The sequence below is a fragment of the Ursus americanus genome, chromosome 14 (assembly GCF_024610735.1).
Source record: "Ursus americanus isolate L20-20 chromosome 14, mUrsAme1.1.p, whole genome shotgun sequence".
Classification (NCBI taxonomy): domain Eukaryota; kingdom Metazoa; phylum Chordata; class Mammalia; order Carnivora; family Ursidae; genus Ursus; species Ursus americanus.
The window spans coordinates 16,284,437-16,309,397 of NC_142140.1; positions in this window are offsets into that span (position 1 = coordinate 16,284,437).

Consider the following 24,961-nt stretch of genomic DNA (forward strand, 5'->3'; position numbering starts at 1 on the left):
GAATCATACAGTAAGTAAGCTTTTTAGATTGGCTTTTTTTTTTTTTTCACTTAGCATAATGCCTTGAGATATACCCAAGTCACAGTGTGTTTCAATAGTTCCTTTTTATTGCTGAGTAGTAGTCTGTTGTCATGATGTACCACTTATCCATTCGTCCACTGAAAGCAAATTGTGTTGTTCCAGTTTGGGACTGCTCTGAATTTTAGTGTAAAGGTTTTTGCATGAATGTAAGTCTTTGAGATAAATACCCAAGAGTGTTGTGTCACTGATCAATGTATTATTAACTTTATAGAAGACTTTATAGAAGATTGCCAAACTTTTTTTCAGAATGGATGTGTCAATTTACCCACCAGCAATGTAGGGGAGATTCCACTGTTTCACATCCTTGCCAGCACTTGGTATTGCCAGGATGTCTTCCCATTCTAATAAATGTGTAATGGTATGTTATTGTGGCTTTAATTTGCACTTCCCTTATAGCTAGTGACCTTGCATTGGATGCCTTTATTGTACAAATGTGATGTCATAATATAAAGGAAAAGTAACTTGGGGGACTATGTACAGAATAAAATAAAATATCCAGGGATGGAAGACTAAAGAAGAATTGAGGATGGGGAGACAAGTCACGATGATCAAATATAGTTCAGGTAAAAGACAAAGGTTACCAAAAATAAAGCATTTACTAAAATGCAAAGAGAGAAGAGATCAGATTTGAAAACTATTTGAAAGTAGACACAAAAAGATTTGTGGGAAAGAATAACAAAAGGAGTCAATGGTAATGCGTATTAAGCTTGAAATAGTGAGTAGATACAGATACAGTAACCAAAATTAAAAATAAGGAAACGAAACAGTTTGGGGAGAGAGAGAGAGAGATTTGGAGATACTTTTTGGCCATATTAAAATTGAGGTATCTATAGAGCATACAAAATATTTGGCTAACTGAGTGGGGAGAAACATTATTCCAAATGGACATCTGGTATCACAAAGAGCAAAGACCTATTGTATTAAGTGGGATATTTTGCTTAAAATCATTGTCATAACTTTTTTAGCAACATTGTTGGCAATTAATCTCTGACCCCTAGACCAGTTCACATTGAAAGCAAGACAAAATCAAAGGCATTTTGGTTTAGGAGCTGATGTGAACCAATCTTAGGACGAAAATTGTAATATGCTAATAGCCTAGTATACTGCTACCTTGAAGGGGAATTAGAAAGCCAATAATTATTGGAGAGTTTTCCCGATGTTATAGAAGCCTGAATACTCTATTAAAAGAAGAAATGACATTTGCATTTCCACCCATGTGTTCTTTTCATGATTAGAGAAATCACTTAAGACCACAAGTTTAGCAAATCACACCTCAAAAACTGTTGCTACCACAGCATTTTTGTTTTTCCAATGTAAGAAAATGGTTATATATTATATATATATTTATATCATGTCATGGCTTATCTACTATTAGTCTTATGTTGATCTTATTATTTATATAATTCAATAAAAATTGATTCCATTATATATATATATATATATATATATATATATATATATATAAAATAAGATCAGCAGAATACAAATAGTAGACTATCCGTGAAGAAAAATGTTTTACGTATTATTCCAACCGATTACCCCATGTTGTAGCCTGGAGGAAAAAGTAATGATATCTCCATTTTAAAGATTAAAAAAAAATAAATCCTGGAAACCAGAAAGAATGGAAAGCACATGACATTGTATACAGAAGACATTGTTTTCCTAACTATCATTTACTCTCCTTTTATTTCTCTTAGACTGAGAAATGGAATCTTTCCTCAGAACCATCTAAGTCCTGGTAAATCTACCTGAACCACAGACACACGTACACGTTGTTACAAAAAAAAAGAAAGAAAATTTATAAAGTGCTGTGATCACATTTAGACATTTTTCAATCAGGGATGCCTGTGTGTCTCAGTCGGTTAAGCGTCTGCCTTCAGCTCAGGTCATGACCCCAGGGTCCTGAGATTGAGCCCCACATCAGGCTTCCTGCTCTGCAGGGAGTCTGTTTCTCCCTCTCCCTCTGTCCCTCTCCCTACACTCTCTCTCTCTCAAATAAATAAATGAAATCTTTTCTAAAAAAAGGAAAACTATTAATAAGTATAAATTCTACTGAAGTTGAAAAACATGTAATACTCATAGAAATGGAGTACATTTTGCCACTTCCTAAAGGAACTCAAGAAAATAATATGAAAAAATAATTATATAGTGATGAAAAATAGTATCAGTGAGAAACTTCAAAAATTATTGACAAAGTAGGGAGGGAAATGTTGGATTCAAAGAAAAAAAGAAAAAAAACAAAAAAAAACAAACAAAACAAAACAAAAAAAAAGAATGAAGAAATGACCAAAGCCTGCCAAAGATATTCATGATGAAGGAACTATTTTTAAAAAGAACCATGAAACAAAACAAAAACCCATGAGTAAATAAATAAAAGAAAAAAATGACCACTAAAAATAGAATAATGAAATGATTAAAAAAAAAAAAAAAACCTGTGGTAAACTAAGAAATTGCAGAGAAAATATCATTGGTACTTGCAAAAGTCAAAACTGATGTGACAGGAAAAAATACTCTGCTATGCAAAGTGTATATTAGGAGCGCAAATTAGGAAGTGGCTTAATTAACTATGTAGTTTATTCATGCAAAAGAAACTGATAGACCTTAAAAATACAATGACTCAACTGGTGTTTAATGAAGGTATCAGAAGAAACACGAAATTCTGTCAATGTAGAAACCATAATTAAGGAAAACACTGAGGACAAATCTGCTAACTGAACAGGAGGCCCAGCTTTTTGAAAATGGTCACAGCACCATTCACCAGTGGTATTAGAAAAAAAATCAACAAATGCCTTTAGACCTATTTACCAAGATTTACTTTTTGAAACATGTTTAAAATTATAAGTAAAAGGGGGGCAGGTAGTTAAGGTATTAAGGATACAAACTGTCCTCTGTCCTAAAAGCTTGAATGACATGTTGAAAATTTGTAAAAGGGGTGGCTGGGTGGTGCAGTCGTTAAGCGTCTTCCTTCAGCTCAGGGCGTGATCCCAGTGCTCTCGGGATCGAGCCCCACATCAGGCTCCTCTGCTAGGAGCCTGCTTCTTCCTCTCCCACTCCCCCTACTTGTGTTCCCTCTCTCGCTGGCTGTCTCTCTCTGTCAAATAAATAAATAAAATCTTTAAAAAAAAAAAAAAGAATTAAAAAAAAATTTGTAAAAAAACATACTTTAGTCACAGACAAGTCTGTTGTTATATGAATAACAAATGTATATCTATGAAACTACAAATATGTAAAGAGGAAAACTATGTATCACTCTTGAACTATAATGGAAATGCAAAACTTAGGGCAGCACCTGTTTTAAAAAATCAACTATGAAATTCAACAAGTGCAAAACTTTTAAGCAAAAGATAGTTTTTCAATAGAATGTAAAAGTATGTAGCTATTAGAATTTATAAGTGTATGGTCTATACCAATGTAGAAAAAGATGCACCGGAAGAAATAAAATGGTTGCCATTTATGCACATTCGTTTTTCTCTCCGAATGTACAACGTTTTAAATCAAAATATTTATTCAAAAATAGTTGCTATAATCAAAAGAATATTTCAGTAAGTGCTATCAAAATGCTGGAGCTTGAGGTGCTGCAAATAGATACATAGGCCAATTAGGGGCCATGTATACTGTGACTTAAATACCACAGAAGTCCTATATTCATTCATTTAATAAAGATTTATAGAATGTGTGGTAAACAAAGTAAACATTGAAAATAAGCCAACTTCATGGAAATATAGGATTATGTTGAGCAAATATGGCATGCATGCCTTCTTTCCTCACTCATTGGGAAAAACAAAAAACAAAAACAAAAACAAAAAACAAAAAACACAGACCAAGAAGTTGGAAAGCTCAGTAAAACATATTCATTTAAAAAACAGTATGAACCTATGCACACCAGTAACTAAGGAAGAGTTGCTGCCTCTTTTGATTACAGAGACTCCTGGAGTAAAGCAATTAAAACTAAGAAATAATTTGGCACTCTGCTGGAAGCCAGAGAGAAAGAAAAACACTCAAGACCTAGCCCAGGTAACTGTGGAATAGTGGCAAGGACATCAGCATCTACCACAAACACAGTTTTCTCTTCTTTAAAAATGAAAATATTAGTATTCCACCATATTGTGGTAATCACTTGAGCTAATACATCTAAGTGGTCTGAAACTGGAAAACATGCACACATAAAATACTGGTATTCTTTTTACAGATTTAGACTTAAAATAGGAGTTGTTTCTTCTTCCTCTGATATAAAACATGGCTCTTGTTTCAAAGTTTCACTTCCATGTACTTAATAAGTTTTGCTAACAAAGCAATGCATAGTAAAAATTCCTAGTACTATGCTTGACTAAGCAGATGCTACTTAAATGTCTGTTGAACCTAAATCTATTTTAAGATATAATTGGAATCTTCTGAAATAAAAGTTTTAAAAATTAGAATCAGGCATATTTGCTGCAAAAAATTATGAATCTCATTTTCAAATAAATCAACCAAATCTATTTTTTTCAAAGGTTGTGTTATTCAGGGACAAAGCACATCCAAATGAAACAGAAGATAAATCGACTCTCTTTTAGAATCCAGAGAAATTACAGTGGATTGTCATGATAAAGACCATGAAAAGTATGGAGCTTAATAGGGAAAAAAAAAAAAATATATATATATATATATATATATATATATATATATATATGAAGGAAGTAGCAGCAGCTTGGACAAAGCCAAAAAGGATGGGTAGAAAGAGAGTTTTGTCTCCAAAGGTCAAGTAAAGTAGAATTGAAATGAAACCTGGTGATCTTAATCAATGTGTATAACTAATACAGCAAGTTTCCAGGGGGATATATTGTAGGGGTAGATACAGCACAGCCCTATCAATCTTCTTGCCAAAATTGTACAAGTAACATGCATGAATATATAGATCAGTTCTCAAGAAAAAGAAGTGTGACTCCCTATATTTGTTCCATATTATTCAAATTCCTGTTATGAGTTAAGTATAAGACTAGAAAACACAGGTAATATGGCAGCTGCTCTTTATGTAGGACTCCGTAAACTACTAGTTTTTTTCTTCCCCACAGGTGAGTAGTCTATGTTTCTGAATATTACTTTTGTATGTTATACCAAAAAGCCAAATACATATAGAGGAGAGAGAGTGAAATGATAAAAAGCCAATCTAATTAGAAATGATGAAAGGAACTAGGTACAAATACTTAGTCAATGGAAGACAACATTTCAGAGAGACATCATGGTGGTCTCTAAGATGTGAGGATGTTATTATATACGCAGAGTAGAAACATCTTCTCTGTGATTCTTAACAGCAGAACCAGGACAAACGGATCAGTGTTAATGGAAAATTTGAGCTCAGATGTGAGGGGAAAATTTTTCTAACAGTTCAAATTATAGTTAGTTGTTGTTAAACAATAATTCTAACATATTTTACAAACTAATACTTGTAAAATCAAGTTAAAATCACTATCTACTTTTGATAGGGAATTGAGTTATGGTGCTCTCATACAATCTTGAGGGAAATGTAATTTGTTTGATGCAATTTGACACCATCTATCAAAAAAATTTAATGGTTATGGTTTGGTACCACCTAGCAATCCTCCTTTCATTTTTCCACACATGACTATAAATACATCTGTTCATATTTGTTCAATGAAGCATGTTTGGTAATAGATTGCGTAAAATGGAAATATGCCAAATACTCCACAAATAGATGATGGTACTTTCATTCTATGCAATACTATGCAGTCCTTCATCAAAACGAGTTGGATTTGTGTAAAATTCTAAAACATTAATAGGAAAAAAAGAGTTTGTGAACAGAAATTACTGAATAAAGGTCTGAATAAAATCCATATATGTGCATTTGGACATATATATACATTCAAATTCATAGAAAATGATAGAAGAGAATATGTACTAAAACGGTAACAGTGGTCGCCACTAAAGATCAGAATACAGATTTAAAATCGGAAAAAGAGAACGGTGGGGGTGGGAGATACTTTCAAATCTATGTAATTCTACATTATTTTAGCTATATCATTCAAGCATTGCCTATCTAATTATTAAAAAAAATGAAACAAAACAAAAACACAAGTTTGTCTGCCTTTTTGTTATGAGAATTGTCTCACATGGAAAGTGCTGCCTGAGAGAGAAAAGAGCTCGTGGACTACTTATTCTCATAAAAACTCTATATATTCCCCACAACTAGAAATAGGTATATGTGTGAAAATGAGCTGGTATATTTTGAATGCTCTTTAGATTTTATTTGTAAAGTAAATAAACAAGTCTAAGTGAATATTGAAAAGGAATTTAAGTCAGCATTTAGTTGTGTACATGTTGCAATATCTGTATTTTATCTGCCCTATCATCCTCACATTTAAAATGTTCCTCCCCAACAGTTTAGTATTAATTATGTATTTACTGATGGAACAATGAAATGTAAATGGAGGTTTCCAGGAAGATGAAATGGAGTGTGCCACATTTTTAATAGCTTGCCTGTGTTTTCATGTAGTCTATAAGGCTTTCCTCTGACAACCCAAACTTCAGTTTTTTAGGAAATGCTGGAGCTCTGTCCATTCTGCCCCACCAGCTTCAGGTTCCCTCATCAACTTACCCCATACGTATAAACCATCTGTTTGTGATTTTTCGGCTTTATCTGAACATCTTCACGAAGAGGCCATCTGTTCCCTTCTTTTAAATATCTATTTACAGTACTTTCTCTCTTATCGACTTTACAACTATTTTTGCATATGTCAAAAATGCAATTACATAGTCACATATTAGTATGTCATCTTCTCAGGAGGGATCTTAGAAAAACTCCTGGGTGATCCAAAGAGCATGAATAATACTGAGAGGCTAAAAAAATTCACCTAAAACCAAGGGATGAGGGACACCAAAATAAAAGTCTCACAATGCATGAAATCGATAATAGATCTGAGATGTCCTGGAGAGCCTTGTGTGCATGATTTCCAAAAATCTGTCACTTCACTATGTACAAGAACAATATGAATTTGCATTGAAATTTATTTCTGCCATTAGTAATATATGCCTATTGCAAATGTGCACTTTAGAGTAAGTATACTTTCAGTTGGAATAGAAAAAAAAGAAAAAAAAAAGAAATGCAAAGCACAAATAGATGTTTTAACAGCATTTGTATAATTCTAGGGCAAGTTTTTAGGACCAACCTACCAAAGGAAATTCCTAAGGTTAAATATGAAGCAAACTTTTAATGTGTGGGGGTGTTTGCTAAAAGCAGAACACTATAATGGACATAAAAAGCTGAAACATTAAAGGCAGTCAGCTCTTTATTTTCTCTGCTTCCCTGGGAGCAAAACACCAGCAGAAGAATTCCGCAGAAAAATGGTATTTCCAACTGTGTTGTGGAGCTCAGAGTTGTGAGATTATAATTGGGACAACAGATTCAGATACCATCACCACCAGCTCTTTTCACTCACATTTAAAAATAAAAATTAAAAAAAATAATGAAAGTCCCATGTGTGTGTATATAATCATATATCTGATTAAAATTTCATATATGTGTGTATATATATATACACTATATAACTGCATAATCAATATATATAAATGTGTAACTTTTACCCACATAAACCTATTTCCAAATTGTATTTATAATAGAAGAAATAAATCAAGAACAAATGAAGTATATCTAAAAATTACCATTAAATTTATTTAGACATCAACATTTCCGAAAAAGATTTTGGTCTGATAAACCTGATAAAGAGAGAGACAGAGACAGAAAGAGAGAATGCGAAACAGAGATTAAATAATAATAATAATAATAACACAAAATAAAGGTGCCTGGGTCGCTCAGCAGGTTAAGCATTTGTCTTCTGCTCAGGTCAGGATCTCAGGGTCCTGGGGGCAAGCCCTGCATTGGGCTCCCTGCTCAGTGGGGAATCTGCTTCTCCCTCAGCCTCCCCATTCTCTTGCTTCTCTCTCTAGTTCTCACTCCCACTCTCAAATAAATAAATAAAATCTTTAAAAAGGAGAACACAAAATATGAAAAAGTTGTTACAATTTTAAAAAGGCAAATATGTTAAGCATAACAGTAGCTGTGAGCCAGTATAAAGCAAGCCAAAGAAAAGAGAGAATTTTACTAAACATAAAAGAAATACGTCTGTTTCTTAAGGGGTGGGCAGTTGTTTTAGTATTCGTGTCTGAGTGAAATATCTTACATTGAGTTTTACACAGATAAGCAATATTCTTTTTTCCTCCAAGAAGACCAGACTCTTAAATGATCAACAGTACATTACACTAAGTCATTTTACAAATGGGCTCCCAAATTTTGACCTTCGTTACGGTAGCCAATTTCAACTAGAAATATCAATGCAGATATGGGCAAATGTGTATCTTGCTGTATGGTAAATCTGAATACAACATTCTGGATCTAGAGCAGCCCTCTATCTCCATCTGCCTAGAGCAGACATAATTTTCTTTTCATTTGTTTTTGGTGGAAAATGCAGCCCAGCGTGATTATTTCTGTGATGCAATCCAACTATTAAAATTCCACACTCTTGTCTCAAAGTCCCTAATATCACTCTGTTCCAGACTCGTGGCCTCCAAAGCATCTACACACTCCTGGTGCTGGGCTCCCCTTTCTCTGTGGGCAGAGTCCTTGCAGAGTACTAAGAAGATGGTTAAGCCCCAGCCAACTTCTATAGAATAAACTTGACTCTAGAGAAATTCTGATGTTCTTGCCAGGGCAACTTGAGGAAACACAGGCCGCTTTGGGAACTCCCTCTGGCACCTTAGCCTCTTTCCTGCCCCTTTCTTCACACTCCAGGCCATCTGTGAAAGGTTGGGGTGGGAGACAGTTCAATTGGCCTTTTCTGTGCCCTTAGCACGGGAAGACGTAAGATTATGGAATTGCCTGCCTTTCTCCTTCTAGTCCTCTAAATGTCCAGAGGCTTGGGTTTCCAGAAGTGATTCTTTTGCTGAGCCCTTTCCTAGCAGGCCCTGCAGTAGCTGACTGGCACTACAACGGGCATTTTTCTGAACCTGGAAATGTGGAACACTTAGTTTACTCTGCTTGTCAGCACTGCCATGCAAGCACGAAAGAGTTTTCAAAAGCACTTTATACCTGACACCATATGAAAACCGATTTTTACTACATTTGAGACAATATACTCTTACAATGATGTCTCTCTGGTAGAACATGGCACATTCAGCGGAATTGGGAACAAGTTGCTGCAAGGAAGCGATAAGGCTTAATATAAAGGCACACTACTGTTAAAGAAAGGTATCTTGTATGCTAGACATTGTAAGAAATTTACATTGTGACTTGTACAATATTATATGGCCAGGACAGTAAAGAGTTCTTTAGTTCTTCAAAAATAACAAACAAATTCTTCAATAATTGTGAAAATAGTTCTTAAATATTCTGAAACTTAATTTATTTTTACTTTAATTCTTTCAAGGGTGTCATCAAATTATCCAGTTTTTAAAAACATATTGCTTGTACAAGACGGCTGACAACCAAAGTTTTAAATTCCCAATACATGTTATAGCCATTGCTACATATCGGGTCAATAATGTAGACAACTACCTAACAACTTCTGCTCTGGATGATACGGTGTCATGCTAATTTTTAAATTTTTATTTTATTGTGGTAAGAACACTTAACATGGGATCTAACCTCTTAACTTTTAAAAAAGTATACGTTACTCTTGACTATAGGTACTGTGTTGTACAGTGGATTTCTAGAACTTATTTATATTGCTTGAATAAAACTTTATGCCTGTTGATTAGTAACTCCTCATTCCTTCTCCATCAGTCCTTGGCAACTACCATTCTGCTCTTTGATTCTATGAATTGGACTAGTTTACATACCTCATACAAGTGGAATCATGCAGTATGTGTCTGTATGAGACTGGCTTATTTCACACTCATTAATATAATGTCCTCCAATCTCATTCATGTTGTCACATATTGCAGAATTGTATTCTGTTGTATATACCTAATTTTCTTTATTCATTGATCTGGGGCATTTGGTTGTTCCCATATCTTGGCTATTGTGAATAATGCTGCAATTCTTTTATATCAATACCCACAAGTAGGTTTGCTAAGTCATACAGTAGTTTTATCTTTAAGGTTTTAAGGACACATGCACAAGCTCTTCCTTTTAGAATACTCTTCTCTCTTCATCTTTTCATCGTTTGGATCTCAATTTAGTCAAGTCCTCCTACTTCCCTCTCTTCATTCATCAATTATGTCTTCTCTGCACTCAGACTGCATTCATTCAAAACCCAGCTACACCACCATTAATTTGCAGTATAATCTCGAACAGTTATTTAATGTGCCTTTGCCACAATTTTCTTATTTGTAAAATAAGGATAATATTAATACTTTTAAAAATAGGGTTGTTGGAAAGACTCAATGAGTTAATACAGGAAAAGCACTCAAAATACATAAATGTTTCATCGCACTTAGAGCTATGTAAATGTTAGCTATTATTAAGTTTAAAATTGGTATTGGTATTTTATATTATTGTGGTGGTGGGAACGCAGGTTGCTTTGAGATGAGCCATGATCATGTTAATTTTTCTCTACCTTTTGTTTTTCAAGCACCTAGTACAATGCTAGACACACAAAAATATTTGCTTAATAAATATTTATTGACTAAATAGATAAATGGCATGGCTCACTGATGTTTGACTATCTAAATTGTTATCACTCTTGGATAACAGTAAAATCCATTAAGAGCAACAGGGCTAAGGCTGTATGTCAACTATACTTAAAAAAAAATTAATATAGTAAAAGGAAAGGTGACAATGGTGAAATAAACTCAGATAAAATTCAGAAGTATCTGATTTTACTGCCAGAGAATATGTCTACACAGGGAGAGGTATATGACTAATTACAGTTAGGTCTATAAATTATATCAATCAACAATGTTCTAGGTACTTGGATACCACAATAGTTTTCCTCACTTTATTTATTTATTTATTTATTTATTTATTTATTTATTTATTTATTTATTTATTTATTAAAGATTTTATTTATTTATTCGACAGAGATAGAGACAGCCAGCGAGAGAAGGAACACAAGCAGGGGGAGTGGGAGAGGAAGAAGCAGGCTCATAGCAGAGGAGCCTGATGTGGGGCTCGATCCCATAACGCCGGGATCACGCCCTGAGCCAAAGGCAGACGCTTAACCTCTGTGCCACCCAGGCGCCCCAGTTTTCCTCACTTTAAATGTAGCAATTTTTATTTCCATCAAAATATCATGAAGCAGCAAGGTGAAAGGATATTATGAGTATCACTCATAATACTAGCAGAAAACATAAGACATACCTTTTAAACAAGTATACACATAGTTCACACAGGTGGATGGCCATCCCATTTGCTTCACTGAGAAGATTTTGACTAGGCCTGTATTACTTCTATTAGAAGCAAATGAATTCGCCCTTTTCACAACTCTATGTGGAATTCAAGAATTCACTGCTTTCAAAATTGGTTCTCACAATTTGACTTTTTTTCCCCCCATAAAACTGGGTTCTAAATAAAGTTCTCAGTACATAAATGAACACAGAGTGCTGTGCAGGTGGGTTTGCCCTTGGTAAGACACAGCTGTGCCTATCAAACACAAAAATATGGTATTTAATTTTGGAAAATTGCTAACGGCAGGCAGGATTGTACAAGGGAAAGTCACCTTCAACTGTCACTCAGGAAGAAACAGATATCAGGAACAGTATTATTTTTCCAAATGCTTCCAGGCTAGAATTGCATTCGATGCCCTTCCAGAAGCACTGAACAATGAAATGGGTAACTAGTTGCCAAGCACATACAGCTGTGCATCTATCTGCCTGGGGTGTGTGTTGGGGTCCGAGGGAAAATGAGGTTAGGGAAGCAAGCATTGAAAATAGTGTCAGCCCCTCCGTTATATGCCGATTCTCCTGGTCAGAATGAATTCCAAGATGGAATTCATATTATAATGCAGTCTTCACTTACTTTTCACTGATATTCCTCATTTTTTATCCCTTACCTTGGCAGAGCTCAAATAGCAGTGTCTCACCATGATGCAATTACTCTTTTGGCAACTCCAGGCAGTTGTTACTTGTGGAGAATGTGTAGTGGCACAGAACACCTCCAGGCTTATAAATACAGGTGGCCTAAGTTAACCAATTATTTAGAGGCAGATAAGTCATGTAGTTTAGCAGTTGTCTGATTCATATCCCTACTCCACATGTGGAGGATTCTTTTCTCCCCAGTGAAATGTTATGGAGTTTTACTAGGGAAGGCAGATGTCCTGGTACTAGCATCACATGGTAGACTGGAACAGATTCAAAGGTGCTCTCCCAGTGTTTCAGGTGTAGTATATCAGTGCTATCACTGGCTGATTATATACCATATAAATAAAGATTGGGACATCACAGAAGGAGCAAGCCTTGCCTGGAGTGTCCTGCTTTTCTGTTGTCTTTTTATTGCCATTTTAACTCAAAGTACAGACCTTCCTTGTTTCAAACATTTTCTACTTTACAATGGCAATAGATTCCACTTAATGATATTTTACTTCACAAATTATTTCTTTATGCATAGGTGTCTTTATTCCCCAAATGTATCATAATTTCAATGAAGACTCAATTGTTCTGCTCTTTAAATTCACTTCCCAACCTTCTTTGTCCCCCTAAAACATGAATAATACAGCCAAATTTGAAATGGCCATTTATGCTAGCCCAATTAACATATGGTATATACAAAGAAAAACTAGACTTTCCTGGGCTTTGTATCCTGAATATGTCCAAAAATATCTTATTCCCATGAACATAAACTTCAAAATGTCCACTGCATTTACAATTATGAATAATAGGGAACTGTTACTCCCAAGGGAAATAATAAGAGAAGAAATGTTTCATAGATGTTTTTTAGCAAAAGCAAATGATTTGAATGTTTCTACCAAAAGGGAATCAAGCCTTTAATATGGAATATCCCTCAGGTCTCCTTTTTGGAAGCAAAATTCATAACCACCTGCCATTTGACGAAATCTAATTGCTAATAGAACATACACTTCTCCAAAGTGTTCACCGGCATTTTCAAAAAAATTAAAAAAATAGAAAAGGAGGCATGGAAGCCTCATCTACACAGAGAGAGAATGATAAATGTAGCATGTTTTCGGTATGTGTGGTTTTTTCTATTAAGAGCAAAACATACTAGAAGTATAAGTAAGCATGATTTCTTCCCTCAGTAATAGTTTTAAGTATTATACCAGACAGATTCAAACAATTTTTTAAATGGGTGTCAAGTCTATTCATAACCTTTCAATTCTCTGTTTTTCACAAGGAATATGCATAAATACTGTGCTTTGTCTCATGCTGTGTTATTCTTATTATTTATACTATGCATAATTAAAATTTAGGAGACTAATAATAAAAATGGAAAGTGCATTTGAAATATATTTGCCTAATGAATTTTCAAAGAACACAAACTTAGGATCTGGAATCTAGACTTAACGCAGGATCTCAATGGTGACACTAGAACACGGTAACATTCACATAGCCCATTTATGATTGCAAATTGAAGTGTCACATGCCTACATTTCTTATATGTATAAGTATATATCCTTTCCTGGTAATACATACTGAATTTTGCAATAGAAGGGAGGTTACTGATTCACTTAGTGGTTAAAGATCACCTAAAAAGGTGTGTGGGAGAGAAAAAAAAAAATGCCATACTCAGAAAAGCTGAAATAATGATGTTTCCATAAATATTGAGTATTGAACTGAAATAACATCAGCCTTTTTATGTCCAATTCTCCTACAATCCCATTACAGCAACTGCAGAAATTGGTAAATAGCTCTTGGGAAGTGACCGTGTTTGATACGCTTTATGCTAGACACTATGTAAGCATTTTAAATACATTATCTCATCTCTCTTTTAACAGCCTGTGAGGTTTATAATTTATTCCCACTTCACAAATGGAGAAACTAAAACTAAGAAAAACTAAATAAACAGGACTCATATTTGAACCCAGCTTGTGATCTCCTATTATTGGGCTCATACTTTGAGGGACATATATAATAAAACTCTGAAGTCAGAAATTTGGAATTTTATCATAAGCATAATTTATTTACTGATTCCAAGACAGGCATCTATATTTTTCCAACATTATGATTCCATCAGACAATTTTACAACCAGCTCCAAAAGGTGATTTCTGGACTTTTTCTCCTTATATTTCTTCTATGTGGGCTTAATGTAGGTATTTCTGTGTTACTGAAAAATAAGCAAAAGTTTTGTATCTCCAAATAAAAGGAGAGTTATGACCAGCTTGGGGAGTCCACAAAAAAAGTTAATTAGTTACAGAGCAAAATGGAAGTTTGCTATATTCATGAACAAGTTCAAATTGTGAAACTGAGTTAGGGGCATAAAATAATATCTACAAAAAGTCTCTAAGATAGTATAAAATTTTTTACAATACTAACAGTTAAAAAAAAATAGGTTTTATAATGCCTAAAATCTTATAACTACTTTTGCCTACATTTTTAAAAAGTTCCTTTATGCCATAATTTGGCTATATTTGTTACATGATAATCAAACTCTTATCTTTCTAATGAATTTTTAATGAAAAGACATGCAAAATATGCCCATGGAAAATGGACATATTATGTGTTGTGGATGTTCTGTCTTTACTAATTAACACGATGTGGCAGTATCCAACTCATCTAGGATGGGGCTCTGAGTCTTGCACCAGCCTATTCTGTTCTTAAGGGGAATCATTTTTGTTTACTTATGTAAATAAAGTGAGCAGAATTCAGAGAATGACGGCATAATTTAGCAGAGAGTGTGACCATTCCGAGGGCCTTTTCCTATTGACCAATTGCACTGCAAAGCCTCACTGTTTGAGGAGTGACACAGTAGAGAGTGTTGAAGTAAGACAAATGTAGAGTGGAGTCTTGATTCTACTTGGGGAAACCACTAAACCTCAGTTTCCTCATCTATAAAATGTGTGGATAATGACAGTAGCAATGATTTCAAAGGGTTCTTTTGAGGAGTAATATTATGAGTATACAATAAATACTGCTTCTACTGCCATTACTACTGCTGCTGCTACCCCTCCTATCAACACCTCTGTTTTTTCTTAATCCCAGGCCCACAGTTCTAGTGAATAATCTCATCCACTAACAGCTAGATTGACATGGTCATCCTGCATACTCTCATTGTCTCCCATCTCTACTTCCTCTAACGTATCCTGCAAACCACTGCCTGATTGATTATATGTAAAGACTGTATTTTAAACTCTAAGCAAGTTATTTCTCTTTTGGTGTTATAAACAGAAACCCATGCTCTAAGCTAGTGGTTCTCCACCAGGAATGATTTCAACCCACAGGAGACATCTGAGAATGTCTGGGCGAAATTTTTGGTTGTCATAATGAGGAGGGTGGGGTTCTACTGGCATCTAGTGACAGAGGCCAGGGAAGCTGTTAAACATCCTACAATGCCTTGGATTCCCCCACCTAATAATGAATTATCTTGTCCAAAATACCAATAGTGCTGAGATTAAGAAACGCTGCTCTAAGTGGAAACTAATGCTGTGCGAGCAATAAACTATAAAATACTAAGATGAGCATATGGAATCTAATCAGTGTCCTTGAGAGCATGGCCCAAGTTATCCTATCTCCCCTTCACTGTGGAAAATTCCCTCCATTTTTTTAAACCTGGAAGTATATAATCAGTTTTATAAGTAGAGCATTTAATCTTCTGAGCATAAATAATCAGCTGCTACTATCAAATAAGTAAAAACCCTCAGGCATTAATGTAGAGGGCTAGGCCAACTGATCTCTTAAGATCCATCTCAGTTCTGACATTTACAATCTCTTATTCAAAACCTCCAAATGTTCTCCTTTGCCTACAAATGAACTTCCATTTCTTAGCATGGCATTCAATGCCTTTCACAACTTGTTTCTGGCTTGGCCTGTCAATTCTACTTCCCACTGTTTTCTGACATGAACATCCATTTCAGAAAACTTGACTTGCTTATTGGTGCCCATATACAAACTTCTTATCCTCTCTTTTCTATTAGTCCTGACCAATCTCCTCAAACATCAGGGTTTACGGCCTCCTCTTGCTCTGATGATCTGTTCTGTTTATTTGGCCCTCAGTAGTGTAAGTACTATTGTGTTTTGTTTTGTTTTGTTTTGATGTACTTGCTTTCTCACTCGGAACTCATTTTGTCTCTTTAAGATATAAATCATGTAATATATTGTTCATCCTGTATGCCCATCCTCTCCTATTTCCTTTAAGACATTACACTTGCCCCACATATGGCATGGAATATTACAGCCCACTTAAAATGCTGTTCCTGGGATTAGTCCTAAACCATTTGCTTTGACCTATTTCTGGTATCACATCCCACCCCAATGACTTGCCAAAGTCATCCAATGAAAAGCATTCTAAGACTGCATCTGTATTCAATGGGAGAGAGGTTTAGATTGATTAGTAATGTCTTTCAAGGGTATAACATAAGGTACTGCCAGCAGGCATACCAAAGATTTGCCATGCCTGTTCTTTCCCTTTCCTGGTGTTATCAATCTATTTCTAAATTTTGTAATAGATGTGGTCTCCATAATGGATTTAAAGTATGGAATCTGCAAATGCTCATTTTTGTTTTGTAGACAAGATAGACTAGATCACCAGGTAGTCCCACAGATGATCTAATAGTGAAAAGCAAATTGCTTGTCATCTTAATCAGGGATACTTTAGCTATCAGTGAAATAAATCTATCATACATACTCTCTGTTGTATCTTACCTCAATTTCACCCTGAGTGTCTTCTCTCTGTCTTCTAGATGGGCTTTCACATCTCTATCTCTATCCCTTTCCAGTTGTCTCTACTGAAAAACTATTACTTCTTTTGTTATAACCAAGGGCAAGCATGACAAATACATAGCCCCTTGAGTGAATCATTATTTTAAAAACTAAACCTAGACTCACAGGAGACTCACTCAGTTTCAAACCCAAATGGGCCCAAGTTAATCCAAATTAATAAGTGATTACTAGAGAGCTAAAATAAGGAGAAATGTTGGCTGAATCTCCTTTCCTTTGGATAGCAGTAACCATGCAAATCTCAGTAACAAAGAATGTGACCTGCATAGGTGTCCCTTAAAGTGTTTACTTTATATACATTTTCACATGGACAGAACAATCCAGTGAATTAGGAACTGTCCCCACCTACTACATAATGAAGCTGACTGCAACAGAGTTTTAATGGCAGTCCATTCAGTAAGAGAAAAATTCAGGTATAACACAATCTGTCTGATTTCAGAGCCTGAGACTTCTTTCATCGCCCAGGAGACCCAGAAACCCATGCTTACTACATAAGAGAACAAGTCAAATGCTTTCGTATTAAAGATGGCAGAAAGAAAAAGAAAGAAAGAAAGAAAGAAAGAAAGAAAGAAAGAAAGAAAGAAAGAAAGAAAGAAAGAAAGAAAGAGAAAGAAAGAAAGAAAGAAAGAAAGAAAGAAAGAAAGAAAGAAAGAAAGAAAAAGAAAAGAAAAGCAAGATTTAAAAACACAGTATAATAAAAAAATAAATTAAGGGGTGCCTGGGTGGCTCAGTAGGTTGAGCGTCTGACCTTTGGTTTTGGCTCAGGTCATGATATCGAGGTCATGGGATCAGGCCCTGTGTCAGGCTCTGGGCTCAGCATGGGGTCTGCTCCAGGATCCTCTCTCCCTTTCCCTCCCATGTGCTGTCTCTCTCTCAAATAAATAAATAAATAAATAAAATATTTTAATAAATAAATAAAATTAATTAAAACACTAATAACTGCTAACATTTATTGAATACTTGCTATGTACAGGCATATGCTATGTATTTGATGCATTTAATCCTCTTATTGACCCTATGAAGCAGGGACAATTATTATCCCAGATGACAAAACAGATGGAACAAGAGACTTAAGTCACTTGGTCACATAAGAAACCTAGTTAATTGTGAATTTAAACTCAGTGTTTAAGTGCAAGCAGTGTGATTCCAGAGTCCCATGCTTTTAATAGCCAAAAATTTGACTGAAAGTATTTCTAGGGAGCGAAGGAAGAAAGAAATGGACTTATTGCTAAATTGTATATGCCCACTTTATTAAAATCTATATATGTGTACATACATGTATATATGTTATGTGAACATATGTATGTGTGTGTATATATGCACCCACATATTCTGTATAAGTGTAAAAAATACATTTAGTTTTTCAAATATTCAAACCTGAAAACGCATGCTGGTGTGTGGTTTTTTTTCCCTCTTTCCTTTGTATAGGAAAACTGCCTACTGGTACCTCTCCTTTTGTCAGAGACTGATAAGGGCTGTACAATCTTGTAGTCAAAACATCTCACTAAAAAGCTGCTTTGGCGGCAAAGCCTAACTTGGAGTGTGTTTGGTTTCCTGGCTGCCTTATTTGTTTACAACAATACTCTTAAAATTGTCTCTGCCATCTGTGTAAGGTCTAGTTCCTTGAATGAGAATGAGATATTAAAATGCCATCCAGATGTCTAGATGCATACCCGCATTAACATATTATGCAAATTGTCACAAGGCACTTTTTTTCCTTCTTAAACAAAAAATATTTTTAGATGGAGTGTAAGAAAGTGAATCTGTGGAGGAAAAGAAAATTTTATAAAGGTAAAGAAAACAAGATACATTAGATTTGCATTGCTTATCTTCTTATAATCGTGTCTTACAAAACCATAACTTACAAATGATTTTGTGTCTATCACTTTGCAAAAAAAAGATCAATACCAACAGAAAGAGCAAAATTCACCTTGAAAGATGAAAAACATGAATTCAGGATATACTATTTTTATAAGAGAAATCGTATATTAGAAACATTAGTGAAAACACTAAAAACAGTCTTTTTTTAAAAAAAAAACAATTTTATTTATTTATTTGACAGAGAGAGAGACAGCCAGCGAGAGAGGGATAAGCAGGTGGAGTGGGAGCCCGATGCAGGGCTTGATCCCAGGACTCTGGGATCACGCCCTGAGCCGAAGGCAAACGCTTAATGACTGAGCCACCCAGGCGCCCCACTAAGAAGAGTCTTTGACTCAACATCCCAAATCACATCTGGCATATATCATCTCCTAAAGTTTTGTCTCGGTTCTATGTTACAATAAAGAACAAGTAAAACTTTATTTCAGATGTATTCGCTTATTTTAAAATTTTAAATAACGGCACATTAAAATAGTTTCATGTTTACAGGTTTATGGATTGTATGAGGTATGTGTGTTCAAAGTTTCTTCAAAATGTTATAAGAATTTCCACTAAAAATATGGTATGTTGGCATTTAATAGTCATCTTAGATTTGAGAAATACATATGATTTGCAAAGGTAAAGTTATCTGATCCCTCTCATAATTAACCTGCACTAAATTAACCTGCACATAACCTGCACGATATTTCCTCTAATCACTATGTTCCCTTTATAAATTCTGAATATATTTTCTTGAGCCGGAAGTAAATTTTTCAGCTCTTAAATATGTAAATTTAAATTCAAAGGCTGTTCTTTTTTCCCTCCACATTAAAAAAAAAAAACAAAACAATAACAGCACTACTTTATAAAAACATTTTGCAACCTCAAATAAGTATTCCTAAATCAGAATTTAAACTGCAACAATATTTACTTACAATGAACTCCAGAACATGTTCCAGAGCTAATTAATTCATTATTGCTACTGAAGACCTTGACATAGAGTGGATAGTTTAATATATAATCAGTAAAGCAAAACAAAACTAAGCTAAAATTGTTTTAGGGTCATATTATCTCTGAGCATGCCCTCAAGGATAGATTTTTCTCTTTTTCTCAATGAGTGTTGATTCAACAGACAACTACTAAAAGCCAGTGGAAGTAGTTAATACCTCCCAAAATGTCACATCAAGCTTTTTCAGCAGAGATGTGGCAAAATCAAATGAACATTTTTTTTTAATTAAAGATTTTATTTATTTGACAGAGAGAGACACAGCAAGAGAGGGAATACAAGCAGTGGGGCTGGGAGAGGGAGAAGAAGGATTCCCACTGAGCAGGGAGCCTGATGCGGGGCTTGATCCCAGGACCCTGGGATCATGACCTGAGCCGAAGGCAGATGCTTAACGACTGAGCCACCCAAGCGCCCCCAAATAAAAAAAAATAAATAAATAAAGATAACATTAATGGGGTGCCTGAGTGGCACAGTAGATTAAGTGTCCAACTCAATTTTGCTCAGGTCCTAATCTGAGATGGAGCCCAGCACTGGGCTCTGTGCTCAGTGCTGAGTTGGCCTTAAGACTCTCTCTCCCTCTCTCTCTGCCCCCCCCCCCCAGTGCTCATGCACTCCCTCTCTCTCTCAAATAAATAAATAAATCTTTTAAAAAAGATAACATTAATGAGAATGTGAAATATGGATTGAAAGTAGATAAGCAAGAGCAGAAAGGAATTAGGAAGGGTTTAGAAATAACAAGTTGGAATGAAAACTGTTCACTAACATACAATGGATCAGCTTGCTGTCTGTTTCATTCCTCTACAATTAAACTGTGTCCAGGAGCAAAAAGAGAAAATGAAAACAATTGTCTAGTAGATTCAGTTCAGCAAATGCTAGCTGGAAAGAATTAGATGATTCAGGCATCCTTTTCACCCAATGAGCTTTTCTGATAAATCACCTCCATGTTCCACCTGCCACATATCCCTGCTTGGATCTGGGAGATGTACCATCCTTTATAACCTCTTTATATATAAATGGCCATAGCCAATTGTCACCAAATGTCCCGAAGTTCTTTCCAGTATTCACAAGCAAGACTAAGTTAGACAATGTAATTCAACACAAACCTATACCCTTTCCTTGAAAATAGACACAAAACCTAGTGAGTACAACTGTGTAGTTAGAATTCTAAGGGAAAATACAGAGGTAGCATTTTTACTACCATTGATCTTTTTTCTCAAAATGGTGGAATTATTGACCTTCAGGAAAATAACTACTGAAGAACTGCAGTGTAAACAATTCCTAACCAAATAACCCAATGTATGCTGTGACTGTTGATTTTCTATACAGGATAGTTAACAAGAAAGAGATACGATATTCCATATGAGAGAAGTCTGTATTTTACTTCAAAAAGCATTTTGACAGGGGCGCCTGGGTGGCTCAGTCGTTAAGCATCTGCCTTCAGCTCAGGGCATGATCCTGGAGTCCTGGGATTGAGCCCCACATCAGGCTCCTCTGCTGGGAACCTGCTTCTCCCTCTCACACTCACCCTTGCTTGTGTTCCCTCTCCCGGTGTGTCTCTCTCTGTCAAATAAATAAAAATCTTTTTTTTTTTTTTTTAAAGGCATTTTGACAAAATTAGCAGAACGGTAACACATCTGGCCCACTATTGTGTTCTACACACAATTTGGACCTCATGTAGTTAAGATTCAGTGATCTGAATATCACCTGAGATTGTGCGAGTTTACCACATGCTCCAGACTCAATTTCAAATGGTGTTACTTAACAAAAAACAGATTCTGCTTTGGAAAGATAAACCACCAAAAAAGCACACTCATTCCTCAAGAATGCCAACTGACACAGTCTAATGCAAAATCCTGTTCTTTCATTTATTGCTTATGTTGGTATTCACTGAGTAAATACTGAGCACCAATTATGTGCCAGTCACGATCTCACTGCTGCCAGTTGATCAGCGCAGATCTGTGGGGAGTTCCCTTTTAACACCACAGGAGTGGTCAGATCTTTTCCCCTTCAGTCCCTCCACCCTCCAAAGCTCAATTTCCAGACTTCAAAAGCATAATTAGGCCATTCTATAACTCAAAAATTTCCAAAGACTAAAACCTAAAGAAAAAATGATAAGCTTGTTTATAATATTTTTAATTTTTTCATTGTCTGGTCCAAACCTAACTTAGTACTTTCCCCTTTGTACTTACCCAAATTCGCTCAAGTACTTGAAAGTTCATTTAATCTGTTGCCTCATATTCTTCCACCTCTTTGCTTTTGTTTGTATTTTTCCTTCTTTCAGGAATGTTTTTATCTCCAGACCTCCAAGCCTTCCCTATTTATCAAGAAAACTAAGGCAATCACACCTGACAGATAAAGCCCAGGCTTTTACACAAGACTTCTAACACAAAGGTCTCATCTTCTACTTAAATATACTGCTCATTTTAAAACTCAATTGAAGAATATCTACGGAAAAAAACTGCATACATCATACATGTACAGTGTATGAATTTTCATAAACGAAAACACATAGCATATAGCTCAAAGAAAAATGGTACCAGCATTCCAGAGGGTTCCTTCTGGTCCTCTCCCGAGTCACTGCCTCTCAATGGTAACTCTTCCGACTTTTAATGGCATAGATACATGTCTGCCTATACTTTTCATAAGTAGAATCATGTAGTATAAACTCTTTTGTTTCTGGCTTCTTCCACTCAACATTATGTTGATGACATTCATCCACGCTGCTACATGTACTTGTAACTTACTCATTCTCATGACTGTATTATATTATATCATGCAACTATGAGACAGCCTAGTAATTCACTTTACTATTGATGGACACTTGGGTCATTTCTTCATGATAGTGTTGCTATTTCTATTTTAATTAATATGTAAACATACATATTTAATTCATATATGAGCATATATGCATTTCTTGGGGGTATATAGTTGTTTTTAAACTGCCTCTTGCCCATATCAAGCTATAAGTATCTTTAGGGCAATATCTCTAGTTGCTTCCTTTTCCAGTTTCTTGCCTACAGCATTCAGGCAATGAATATGGATAATTATAAGTTGAATATGTTAGTGTATAAAATCCATTGGAAAATACCGCTTTCTATAAAATGAGAAATCAGGCAACAAACCATTTTCCTAACTTTCTATTTGTTATTCTTACTACCTTAAATAATCTAGATCACCGCTTTCCTAATAGAATCCAAATATTTCCCTGGTTGGCACAGGCTCTCCATGCCGACACTGGGGAAGGTCAGTCATCTTGTCTTAACTGCTATAATCTTCAACTTCAAGCAACAGAGTTAAGGTGATTAAAAACTGCATAGAAAAGCTGTACATTAAGCAGTAACTATGTTAAAAGAGTCACAATTAAGATAATATAGAGTATCCTAAATACAAAAGTCCATGTAATTTTCTAAAATGAGCAAATCTCCCAGTCAGTGTAGCTGATTCTAGTTCCCATAAGACTAATAAAGTCAGTGTATGGCTCTCACTAAAAAGGAGATTTGTGTATCCCCACATAGCTCAAGAGACCCAAGAGAGATACTGTAAATTTTTCCACTAGCAAAGGAAAAACGGGCAATGAATTTTGCTAGTTTTAACACCAGATTCACACATGCTCTAGAAATGTTCAAGGGCAGCCAGTCCTTATTTATAGTGAGGCACTCTTAACACCAGACCCAAACTTCCCAAGTCTTAAATTTATGCCTAGATTTGTGACCATTCATTATCACTGATGTACTTAAATGTGTTGTGAGGAGCCAAGGTAAATCCATTATGGGGTACATACCTGATCTCTTTAGCATTTTCTGTGAAATAGCACACAGAACCACAAATATGTTCATCTGAACTGGCTTGACTGATGCTTCAGGTGATTTTAATCAAGTCCAAGTACTCCTTCTAGGTAACTCTTCCTCATTACGTTATTTTATAAAATGACTTTGACAAGCTTAATTTTCCCTTAACCATCACTTTCCCCGACCCCCAACACTTCTTCTGGGGACCAATGTCATTACATTTGAGTTTTTAAAAATTGAGCCAGTGTGCTGATTTTTAAGGTCATGCACAAAAGAGTCAAAATATTTTATTTAATTAACCAAAAAAGATCTGTCAAAAAGTATACAGATAGTTTGGCTTTTGATAATATTGCAAAGCATGTGTAATACATACCAAACAGATATTCCAGAAGAATGTATAAATAAATGAAAAATTTAAAAATAAATTTAAAATATTTAAAATGACATCTGACCGCATGAACATTTTTGTGAGCAAAAGGCTGGTGATCATTCACATTTTTACATTTCTTCTCAGCAATCCTTTTTACTTTTTAATAAAAAATACTATTTTCAGGGGCGCCTGGGTGGCACAGCAGTTGGGCGTCTGCCTTCGGCTCAGGGCGTGATCCCGGTGTTATGGGATCGAGCCCCACATCAGGCTCCTCTTCTGTGAGCCTGCTTCTTCCTCTCCCACTCCCCCTGCTTGTGTTCCCTCTTTCGCTGGCTGTCTCTATCTCTGTCGAATAAATAAATAAAATCTTTAAAAAAATAAAAAGGAAAAAAAGACTATTTTCATTATGTTACCTACCTCCTCAGATAATATATCCAATTTCCCTATCTTTTCTAAAAAAGATAGATTTGAAAAAGGTCTTCAGTTACAGATACATATCTTGCTGAACATTCTACCTATGTGCTTCTAAATATTCTAGCATAAGAAATAAAAATTTAAATATTATGAAGAAGCATCAAAGGAAAAAAAGAAAAAAGGAAGCGCTTTCTCAATTATGGATTAAGAAAAAAGTTATGAATGATCTACAGCTAAGCTTGCTAATTCATTATCCACAATGATTAGGAAAAGTTCAATGTTCCCAGTGAAGCAATTGGGAATTAAGGAAATAAGTAAGTCCAAATGTCAGCCCAAATTGCTTGCCTCATTTGTGGGTTGAAACAAATCTAAAACTTTTTTGAGAAACAGATCATACTCATAGATATTCTCACTTAGCTCAACTCTATATTTGTGCGCACAAGCACTGAGGATGTGACGATATCCTGCTTAGGCACATATACCGTTCAGGCATCTTTGGGCCTGCAGGAATATGTTAACCTTCCCGTCCCCTGGATGCCTGCAAGTCTGGGGACTCTCTGGACATTGGTCAAGTTACAATTAATTCTTCCTGTTCCTAGGAAGAGATGGAGGTGAAAAATAGTTATGAC